The following is a 13,122-nucleotide window of genomic DNA, read 5'->3' as shown; positions in this document are numbered from 1 at the left end:
CACCTCTCACTCACATTATCTTCTCACATAATTTCTCTATTTTTCTCTCTAAGTCATAACATGTACACACGTACCTGTCAAAATACTTCAAAAAAATGTACTGATCATGTCCACACCAGATTTGGCACAAACAAGGGTTTGAACTCGTTCTCATGCTATGCAACAAAAATGTGGAAAGCCCTACCAAAAGGAGTAAAGGAGTGTAAAACCTTATACACACTTTTCAAAACTGCCCTAAAAGAAATAACCTTCAGGAGGCTGCAATTCCAAAACTGGTCCCTGTCAAAGTCTTAACCTAATAATAATCGTGGTCATTGGATGCTATACCATAAATAATGGTCATTTATACGTAGTAAAAAGTTAAGGTTAGTAAAGTAATGGTTAATATTCACTATGTATATGTATACTACTTGTGAACTCAGTTTGAGAACATTGTGAATGTGTCCGAAAAACATAGCTGAGTTTGAATTGTAACTTGAATAACCATGCATGCATCGAATGAAATAGAAATAAGGGGTTATAATCAGTGTCTAACAATTGGACGCTAGACAATATCTGCAAAAGCTGTCTATTATTATTATTATCATTATCGCTATTATGTAGAATGCATGCAACTATCTCAACGATGGCTTCTAAATATATCTAATAATATAGTAAAACCCATCCTTTTTCCATTTTCTTCAAGCCTTTCATTCTATTGCTTCAAACACTTTGCTCATGTGTCATGGGCTTTATGCTTGTTCGTACATCCTTCGTGCTACAAAAACAAAAAACTATTTTCAATATTATTATGAGTGTATGATATGGTTGTTTGTCAAGAAAGTATGTACATGAACATATATTGTTACGACTATGTTACCCATTGGGGTTTAAACAAATAACCAACAAAAATAAAACATGACTAAATACAAATCATGACAAACTATGCACAGGTTTCAGCAAATACAACATTTTAATTTTATTGTGGTTACAGGATCAAGAATCAATGTTTGTATCAATAATTGCCGCTACTCTATGTCTAAACTCAAGTAAGATGTTTTATGCTCTAACAGACTTCTAAGTGTTAGGTCTGTTTTAGTTCACTATTGAAGTTTCAATATTGACATATATATATATATTTTTTTTGAATCATGTATAGGCCTACACGCTTACCCTAAGATGAAAATTGATAATAAAGATGAACCTTATTCTAAAACAAACTATTTGTTGTCTATAGTGTTTATATCCACGTGTTACATTAATACTGTCATTTAGAATATTACCTAGTTTTTTACCAAATAACTGTAAAAACTCTAACTGGACTATACATTGATAAAATTACCCCCACGTCACAGTGGGTGTGAACCTACAAATAGTATATATAAGGCTACCTTTGCACGAGCTGACAGGAAATATCGGATTGCCTGACTAACCCGTCAGACAAAAGAAAAAATAAGGGGACCATCGTGCATATGATATAAGAGATTACTTTTTAGAAAAGCAGACAACTTTACCTTTTCAAATGGATAACATACGAGGGGGACTACTAGAAGAGGATTCCGTTAAACGAACAGCCAATCCGTTTTCCAGCCAAACTGCCAATCCATTTTTCATCTCCACTAAAGATGCCAAATCCTTTCCCTATAGCGAGGAAGGTGGCGAGCCCACAATCTTTGACAGAATAATTTTTAAAGATGGACAATACGTGGCCACTGGCCTGGATCCCTATTTTGATGGATTTATGGAAGGTCGAATTAAATGGATGAATGCTACAGACGGAGGCAAATATATTCCACCCGATGATCATTCATTTTATGCCCGTGAAGCCGCATTGCGTATGCTACCTTCACAGCACAATGACCCCGGTAGAAAATCAAACACTGATACTGGTTTTAAATCGAAATCGTCACATTTTGCGTATTTAGGTGACCCCTGTAACATGGAACACACTGGGGTTGATGATAATCACAGGTGTGCAGCTTGCAAACTTGTCCTTACAAAGTTTTTACTGGGTGATACACTTTTAAATCAACATGCTTACTTCACCAGAGGAGAATGTCCGTATCTCAAAGCTAACTATACACCAGAGCGGCTAGAAATTGAAATTGGACAGGAAAGGTTTCGCAGAGGGTTTATTGCACATCCAAACGCGATCAGTGCCCCGGATGCTTGGAAATTATCTGAAGTGAAATTAACAAACAGGATATATGTTACGCTGGCTACCCATGAATGGTGTTACTTATGTGGCCGTTCACCCGGGGGTCATATGCAGGGCTGTTACCAAAAAATGGCAGAGCTGATACACAGACTTAACAATGGTCTTCTCGAATTAAAGTTATAGTGGATATGTATGACATTGGATAAGGCTAACGGTCTAATCCTCACGGATGAAGAGCAGTTGAATTACATAGAACCCCTACTGATGAGCCCTTTCCCATACCGTTTCTGAAGAGGAAGAGGATGAGGAAGAGGAGGCGATGGAGAGATACTTTATCGATATGGTCAATCGTGATTATTATTATCACGATTATTGTGATTATGCGGGGCGATGAGGATTTATATTACAGCCTGGACTGGCTGGTGGACCATTGGGACTCTGTCTGCTTCAACCCTGCCGATGTATCGTTAGATGCATTCGAGACTGATAGATATGATAGAAGATATGCTTATGAATGTTTTGAATAGAAAAGATTCTGGGGTCATAATGAACATTGTGCTGGGCACTGACTCCTACATATGTACCCCTGATACAAGAGACTTTTCAAGAAGTGACTGTTACAGCACATACCATGTTTTGTGTGTATAATCTAACTCTTATGGTGTTTTCCTCTACTTGCCTATATTGAGGAAAATATATTACACTGATTTTGTACACCAAGTATTGTGTATTCTTGAATATGTATGAATATGTGTAACATGCAGTATATGTATGTACAATATATGTATATGTTTTTTTCTTTGTGAAATAAATGTCCAATAATTACCAATTCAAAAGGGTGTTGTAGTTAGAAGACATGCTAACTGATATTATATACCATGATATATACCATGATGATAGTATCAATATGGACGGGTCTAAACATATCCATATGGCTAGACAGTAATTACTGCACAATTGCCCTGTAAATCAGTGAGTCTGATTCTGAGTCAAAGTAGCAACTATCTGGAGAGACTTATCAGCTAGAAAACCAAGGTCTGAACGTCGCAACCATAAAGTTTTCTAGGCCGTAAGAAGCATTAGTGTTCTTGGAATTTCATATTTTGGAATCATTTTTAGTTATTTTACCAGTGTCAGGGGGGAGTCGCTTTAACCTATTGTAACTATTCAGGCCTATTCATTGGTAAAACGACCCTCCTATGTCACTGTGGGGGAGTGGACCTACAAAAAACGTATACGCTGTAGGCTGTCCTCCATGACCGGTCATGAAAAAACGGTTAGCCTGACTAAAAACTCTGCCTCTCCTGGTCCCTTTCTTTAAAGAAAACTCTGAAAGTCTAGAGACAAAAGTTGTAAAAAAAATAAATAAGATGTACTCTACCCGCTTGATTTACGATGCCGATGATGAAAAGATATGGCAACTGTCCAATGAGCGAAAATTACGGTGCCATTTTTCATCATCCACCCGTTTTCCATTTGTTGATCTGTATACAATGGAAGAGGATGAAGTATTGTTGGAAGATGGATTGCATCATGTGAGAGTTTATGCATCTGAATTTGAAAGATTCAAGACTGCCATTTTGGATTTAACTGATTATCTGCTCTGGGGGAGATGGGCCAACGATGACTATATCAAACCATCAACTACGGTGAAAGTGGACGAGTCAATCCCTTGCCGCTTATCAGGGGGCGAAGCTTTCCTTATTGACTGTTCAAGGACAAAATTATGGTTGTTGGTGAGATTCCGGTCTCAGGGCCCTACTTTTGAAAGACCTAAAACTGTAATGGAGAAAGAAACGTATTTTCCAATTCGTTTAGCCTTTCATGCAAGAGATTTCTGGCTGCTACGGGATGTGATTAAATTAATTAATGGGTTTTTCGCCAAAGCAAAAGAGAGTCGAAAGATGGCCCTGTTGGAGGAACGCATTAGTGGAGTCAATCGTGTAGTATCCGTTCTCTCTGCAAAGAAACCGAGACGTGTAAATCTGAATGAACCACATCGCTTATTTTACCACAATACATACAATAAACCGGCTGGAGCAACAGAGTTCTCAATGCACAATCCGGCTGGAGTAATAAAGTACTCAATGGGGAATCTGGCTGGAGCAACAGATTTCTAAATGCACAATCCGGCTGGAGCAATAAAGTACTCAATGCGCAATCCGGCTGGAGCAACGTTATTCTCAATGGACAACCGTAATACTGTAAAATCTGTATTGAAAGCCACTGATTTGTAATTTCTTACCACACACCCATGTTTTTATGTTGATATTTTTATTTCACAAGAAACATGAAAATATAATTTAAACATGTTACACTTAAACACCAAAACATCAACATAAAAACATGGGTGTGTGGTAAGAAATTACAAATCAGTGGCTTTCAATACAGATTTTACAGTATTACGGTTGTCCATTGAGAATAACGTTGCTCCAGCCGGATTGCGCATTGAGTACTTTATTGCTCCAGCCGGATTGTGCATTTAGAAATCTGTTGCTCCAGCCAGATTCCCCATTGAGTACTTTATTACTCCAGCCGGATTGTGCATTGAGAACTCTGTTGCTCCAGCCGGTTTATTGTATGTATTGTGGTAAAATAAGCGATGTGGTTCATTCAGATTTACACGTCTCGGTTTCTTTGCAGAGAGAACGGATACTACACGATTGACTCCACTAATGCGTTCCTCCAACAGGGCCATCTTTCGACTCTCTTTTGCTTTGGCGAAAAACCCATTAATTAATTTAATCACATCCCGTAGCAGCCAGAAATCTCTTGCATGAAAGGCTAAACGAATTGGAAAATACGTTTCTTTCTCCATTACAGTTTTAGGTCTTTCAAAAGTAGGGCCCTGAGACCGGAATCTCACCAACAACCATAATTTTGTCCTTGAACAGTCAATAAGGAAAGCTTCGCCCCCTGATAAGCGGCAAGGGATTGACTCGTCCACTTTCACCGTAGTTGATGGTTTGATATAGTCATCGTTGGCCCATCTCCCCCAGAGCAGATAATCAGTTAAATCCAAAATGGCAGTCTTGAATCTTTCAAATTCAGATGCATAAACTCTCACATGATGCAATCCATCTTCCAACAATACTTCATCCTCTTCCATTGTATACAGATCAACAAATGGAAAACGGGTGGATGATGAAAAATGGCACCGTAATTTTCGCTCATTGGACAGTTGCCATATCTTTTCATCATCGGCATCGTAAATCAAGCGGGTAGAGTACATCTTATTTATTTTTTTTACAACTTTTGTCTCTAGACTTTCAGAGTTTTCTTTAAAGAAAGGGACCAGGAGAGGCAGAGTTTTTAGTCAGGCTAACCGTTTTTTCATGACCGGTCATGGAGGACAGCCTACAGCGTATATGTTTTTTGTAGGTCCACTCCCCCACAGTGACATAGGAGGGTCGTTTTACCAATGAATAGGCCTGAATAGTTACAATAGGTTAAAGCGACTCCCCCCTGACACTGGTAAAATAACTAAAAATGATTCCAAAATATGAAATTCCAAGAACACTAATGCTTCTTCCGGCCTAGAAAACTTTATGGTTGCGACGTTCAGACCTTGGTTTTCTAGCTGATAAGTCTCTCCAGATAGTTGCTACTTTGACTCAGAATCAGACTCACTGATTTACAGGGCAATTGTGCAGTAATTACTGTCTAGCTATATGGATATGTTTAGACCCGTCCATATTGATACTATCATCATGGTATATATCATGGTATATAATATCAGTTAGCATGTCTTCTAACTACAACACCCTTTTGAATTGGTAATTATTGGACATTTATTTCACAAAGAAAAAAACATATACATATATTGTACATACATATACTGCATGTTACACATATTCATACATATTCAAGAATACACAATACTTGGTGTACAAAATCAGTGTAATATATTTTCCTCAATATAGGCAAGTAGAGGAAAACACCATAAGAGTTAGATTATACACACAAAACATGGTATGTGCTGTAACAGTCACTTCTTGAAAAGTCTCTTGTATCAGGGGTACATATGTAGGAGTCAGTGCCCAGCACAATGTTCATTATGACCCCAGAATCTTTTCTATTCAAAACATTCATAAGCATATCTTCTATCATATCTATCAGTCTCGAATGCATCTAACGATACATCGGCAGGGTTGAAGCAGACAGAGTCCCAATGGTCCACCAGCCAGTCCAGGCTGTAATATAAATCCTCATCGCCCCGCATAATCACAATAATCGTGATAATAATAATCACGATTGACCATATCGATAAAGTATCTCTCCATCGCCTCCTCTTCCTCATCCTCTTCCTCTTCAGAAACGGTATGGGAAAGGGCTCATCAGTAGGGGTTCTATGTAATTCAACTGCTCTTCATCCGTGAGGATTAGACCGTTAGCCTTATCCAATGTCATACATATCCACTATAACTTTAATTCGAGAAGACCATTGTTAAGTCTGTGTATCAGCTCTGCCATTTTTTGGTAACAGCCCTGCATATGACCCCCGGGTGAACGGCCACATAAGTAACACCATTCATGGGTAGCCAGCGTAACATATATCCTGTTTGTTAATTTCACTTCAGATAATTTCCAAGCATCCGGGGCACTGATCGCGTTTGGATGTGCAATAAACCCTCTGCGAAACCTTTCCTGTCCAATTTCAATTTCTAGCCGCTCTGGTGTATAGTTAGCTTTGAGATACGGACATTCTCCTCTGGTGAAGTAAGCATGTTGATTTAAAAGTGTATCACCCGGTAAAAACTTTGTAAGGACAAGTTTGCAAGCTGCACACCTGTGATTATCATCAACCCCAGTGTGTTCCATGTTACAGGGGTCACCTAAATACGCAAAATGTGACGATTTCGATTTAAAACCAGTATCAGTGTTTGATTTTCTACCGGGGTCATTGTGCTGTGAAGGTAGCATACGCAATGCGGCTTCACGGGCATAAAATGAATGATCATCGGGTGGAATATATTTGCCTCCGTCTGTAGCATTCATCCATTTAATTCGACCTTCCATAAATCCATCAAAATAGGGATCCAGGCCAGTGGCCACGTATTGTCCATCTTTAAAAATTATTCTGTCAAAGATTGTGGGCTCGCCACCTTCCTCGCTATAGGGAAAGGATTTGGCATCTTTAGTGGAGATGAAAAATGGATTGGCAGTTTGGCTGGAAAACGGATTGGCTGTTCGTTTAACGGAATCCTCTTCTAGTAGTCCCCCTCGTATGTTATCCATTTGAAAAGGTAAAGTTGTCTGCTTTTCTAAAAAGTAATCTCTTATATCATATGCACGATGGTCCCCTTATTTTTTCTTTTGTCTGACGGGTTAGTCAGGCAATCCGATATTTCCTGTCAGCTCGTGCAAAGGTAGCCTTATATATACTATTTGTAGGTTCACACCCACTGTGACGTGGGGGTAATTTTATCAATGTATAGTCCAGTTAGAGTTTTTACAGTTATTTGGTAAAAAACTAGGTAATATTCTAAATGACAGTATTAATGTAACACGTGGATATAAACACTATAGACAACAAATAGTTTGTTTTAGAATAAGGTTCATCTTTATTATCAATTTTCATCTTAGGGTAAGCGTGTAGGCCTATACATGATTCAAAAAAAATATATATATATATGTCAATATTGAAACTTCAATAGTGAACTAAAACAGACCTAACACTTAGAAGTCTGTTAGAGCATAAAACATCTTACTTGAGTTTAGACATAGAGTAGCGGCAATTATTGATACAAACATTGATTCTTGATCCTGTAACCACAATAAAATTAAAATGTTGTATTTGCTGAAACCTGTGCATAGTTTGTCATGATTTGTATTTAGTCATGTTTTATTTTTGTTGGTTATTTGTTTAAACCCCAATGGGTAACATAGTCGTAACAATATATGTTCATGTACATACTTTCTTGACAAACAACCATATCATACACTCATAATAATATTGAAAATAGTTTTTTGTTTTTGTAGCACGAAGGATGTACGAACAAGCATAAAGCCCATGACACATGAGCAAAGTGTTTGAAGCAATAGAATGAAAGGCTTGAAGAAAATGGAAAAAGGATGGGTTTTACTATATTATTAGATATATTTAGAAGCCATCGTTGAGAGAGTTGCATGCATTCTACATAATAGCGATAATGATAATAATAATAATAGACAGCTTTTGCAGATATTGTCTAGCGTCCAATTGTTAGACACTGATTATAACCCCTTATTTCTATTTCATTCGATGCATGCATGGTTATTCAAGTTACAATTCAAACTCAGCTATGTTTTTCGGACACATTCACAATGTTCTCAAACTGAGTTCACAAGTAGTATACATATACATAGTGAATATTAACCATTACTTTACTAACCTTAACTTTTTACTACGTATAAATGACCATTATTTATGGTATAGCATCCAATGACCACGATTATTATTAGGTTAAGACTTTGACAGGGACCAGTTTTGGAATTGCAGCCTCCTGAAGGTTATTTCTTTTAGGGCAATTTTGAAAAGTGTGTATAAGGTTTTACACTCCTTTACTCCTTTTGGTAGGGCTTTCCACATTTTTGTTGCATAGCATGAGAACGAGTTCAAACCCTTGTTTGTGCCAAATCTGGTGTGGACATGATCAGTACATTTTTTTGAAGTATTTTGACAGGTACGTGTGTACATGTTATGACTTAGAGAGAAAAATAGAGAAATTATGTGAGAAGATAATGTGAGTGAGAGGTGAGAGAGAGAGAGGTTGTGTGTGAAGGGACAAGAGAGGAGAAAGATTGACAGAGGAGAGGAAAGAGGAGAGGAAAGAGATGTTAAGAGAATCCACCACTGACCACTATAAATATATGTTTTTGATCAAATATCTACAAATCCAGAGGATCACAGTAAAACAACAACCTGCACAGCATATGCTGACCTTGCCAGCTCTAATTGGTTGTAGGATTTAATGTAATTGTAAATATATAGTTTCTAAAAACATAGATTTTCAATTCTGGAAATGCCTTGGCGGATCAGTCTTACAGGTTTTTAAACTAGTATGCACATAATATAGTGTGCATACCCCGCTATTATGTTAAATGTACTCATTTATATAGTTGATGTGCTGATGTAAATGTGTTTTGTAGGTCCACATAGTGTCTATTTTTTTATTTTTATTTTTATTTTTTCCTAGGAGGATATCAAAATATTTAGCTACGCATTATCGTGGCATGGCCTTTTTACCTATACAGTAGTTAAGCTATGTTTAAGCATACGTTTTATTTGGAGGTAAATTTACACCTAGTTTTAGACTAACAGATGTACTAACTAATGTTATATCTTTCCTTTTGTAATGTGAAGATGCATATGACCCTATATTTGACAAACAAAAAACAAAAAAAGTTGATAATATTCCATATTTACTATCATACCATGTGATGACAATAGTTTAGTTTGAGATTTACTCGCAAACAGTATATGAATTGTGTGCAGAAAAAAAACTCTAGCTACAGTTTTGACTAGAATATGTACAGATATATCTTCAAAAAGACATAATTGAATGCTTATAGCTTATATCCATGTTTTAATAAACTAGCAAATATAGCCAATGATGAAAAATAGTAACTATATTTAGTGTGGTGGTGCTGATGTTGTACTGGTGATGTGTACAGTAGTTCTGTTGATGTGTATGTGTGTGCTTTTAAATTTGAATTGGAAAGAATATGTAGTTGGAGGGTAAATAGTCAGGCTGCATTCAATAGCTGATCCTCCAGGCTATACTATGCCATTTTACAAACATTTTTGCACCTGCTAATATATATATTAACTGCCTATAACACATAATATGCCTCGTGGTAAAGAGTGTCCCTTCAGCAAACTGTCTAAATGTAAAGCTTGATGAGTCATATGCCTTGATTCAAGGGCCATAATGGTGACTTATTTTAAAATATTGCAGGCTGTTAGTTTTTACAACTATACTATAACTGTATAACTAAATGCCTTAGAAAAAAAGATACACTACTTAGCCATCTTAGGTAAACTCTTCTACATTCTGACAATTTACTGTATCATGTGTGAGTAATCACAGGTTCTTTAGAAGGAGGATAACTTTCCCAGGAATCATAGCCAGGAAGATTGCCTCACTAGGTATACCTAAGCTTGGCTGGCGCATTAGTTCTAATCATAATGCTAAATGGTTCACAATAACCAAAACTATACAATTAGGATATAATGTATTTGGCATACACAACACCTTAGAAATAAGCACTAATAAGTTGTCTAATTACTATGCGCACCCCATACATGCTTGGCGGAAAATCCTTATCTGACCACAGCCAGGCCCCAGATCATACAATACCATATGCAACTATTGGTTGTCATAATGGAGAGAGATATTTTTCAAAAGGTTTTTTCATCAAACTCTATATATACTCACTTAACATGGGTTAAGAACATTTGAGTATGGAGACATAGTGTGGCTATTTGCCATAGAGTGAGATTCAACCCCTTGCATAGATACATGCTGGTAAAAGTAATGCATAGAGAGAATAAATATATGCATCATACTAGGAGAAAACAGAGCATCATAGCTTGTGTTTCTTTAGGTTGCATAGTTTTCAATGCATGTATGCAAACAAAGTATTTTAGATAAAATACAAATGTTGTTATAAAACATGCTAGATACTACTTAACAGTGAATAATACTTTAAACTCTGGTGATACATGTAGGTAATCTGTGAGAGTTGCTACTGATGTAGGCTACTGTTAAACTAGCTGAAGCTATAAGTTGGGTCCACCCTATGTGCACATGATAGTAAATGTGTAAAGTGTTAACATTACTAAATCTAAAACCTAGTCACTATACAACCCATATTTACATCATAAAACTGTACTACAGTTTAAAATAACCTGAAACATTTATTTGTAATCGCATATTCCTTAAAAGTAATGTACTGTAGACTCCCTAGAGTAACCTACCCCCTATAGAGTCTCTGCTCATGCGCATTGTTGCATAAGATTTATGATGTCTGTTACTAAGGGCCATCTTGTGGAACCTTGTGTGTGGCCTAAGTGTTACGATTTTATGGTGTACCATTGCATGAAAATAAATAAATAGCACGAATATACATACACAAGCTACAGTTAAAACATTGGCCGTGAACCGTGATGCATTGTGAGATTGTAGATCAGCTATTTTCGTATCATTTTCGAAACTGTGTCTGTAACACATTTTCTTTAGAACCTATAGAATCAACAACGTTTTTTTCAAAAGCTTTCAACGCTTGTGTGAGAAATGTGAGTCTGAGTAATATTACATTAGGGAATTTTAAGAGTAGCAAGTAAGAGCAACTTTAGAACACATTAAAAGTGTGTCAATGGTTAATGGATAGACTTATTTACTGAACAAATGTAATGAAAACAGCACCATTTTTAAAAACTTTAACTTCTGTACTGTTCTGATGGTAGTACAGAATATATTTTAAACTACACATGAGGGTTTTATAGAACGTGTCCAGTCATGTCAGATATTAAACATGAAACACAGTGCATTTATTGAAATTGTAATGTATGTATGTATGTATGTATGTATGTATGTATGTATGTATGTATGTATGTATCTATGTATCTATGTATCTAAGCATGTGTGTATTACTGCATGTACGCATGTATGTATGTATGTATGTATGTATGTATGTATGTATGTATGTATGTATGTATGTATGTATGTATGTATGTATGTATGTATGTATGTATACATGTATGTACGCATGTACGCATGTATGTATGTATGTATGTGTGTATTACTGTATGTACGCATGTACGCATGTATGTATGTATACTCTGTGTACTATGTTTGTATGTATGTATGTATCAATTACTGTCACTCTCTTTCACAGAGCAAAGCACCAGTTAACAGAATTATTTACACATCAAAAGTCCAATCTGACTGATTTTCTGTCAGATTCTATGTCAACCATAATAAAATATATTGAAGTAAACCATTTAAACTAAATATCGTGATCTAAAAGACATGCTCAGTCATGTCAGATATTAAACAATTATTTTAATTTACTGACTATATGCACACACCAAAGGACCATAGAACCACCGCTTTTAAACCCTGGTGCCCATGTATTGGAAGTGATAGTATAAAATACTATATCATCTTCACCTAAAGCAATCGCTTTAACTACATTAAACATGTTCTAAAGTTATTTCCTGAATAAAACCCATAAACCCTAAAATAGGCTATAAGATGTAGGCTAATTACTATATACAATACTAATGCTGTCTGTGACAAAACCTCTCCATCCAGTCCAGACACACACACCAGACACTCACCCACCCATCCACCCACCCCCACACACACACACACACACACACACACACACACACACACACACACACACACACACACACACACACACACACACACACACACACACACACACACACAAACAAAACACATTCATTCTATTGTTGGGGAAATAGGGGCCTCCACTGTCAAGCATTGTATTGACTGGAATGGCAGGCTCTCTCTGTCTTTAGACGTCACAAGCCACTAACCACTAGCAGCCCCAGGATGGGGCATTGCTTGAGCACAGACATTTAATCACAATCAAAATGATGTTTTGATAGACAAATAATAACATATTACAATGGAGACTTGAGTGATAGGTAATTGATGATAGAGGGGGGTTAATAATAAAACACTTAACAAAAGACATAATGTACACAATGCATTCACCCCTGTATGACCTCACCCCAGACAGCCCCTACTCCTCATGGTTCCCATAACCCCCATATCAATAGAATCCTTTTGTTCTATGAAACAAAAGAATTATGACCTATAAACAATAGAATTGAAATTATGAATAGGTGACCTTTGATCCCATAGAACAATACTAACACCCCTCTACTACTACTCACCCAATTTTCTACATGAGTAGAACCTGTAATGTGACTTAGCCATGGTTCATGACGCTCATCTGTCACAAGC

Source organism: Gymnoscopelus braueri (assembly GCF_963280865.1).
Source record: "Gymnoscopelus braueri genome assembly, chromosome: 9".
Lineage (NCBI taxonomy): Eukaryota > Metazoa > Chordata > Actinopteri > Myctophiformes > Myctophidae > Gymnoscopelus > Gymnoscopelus braueri.
The sequence above is the reverse complement of the archived record's forward strand: the minus strand, read 5'-3'. Positions refer to the sequence as shown.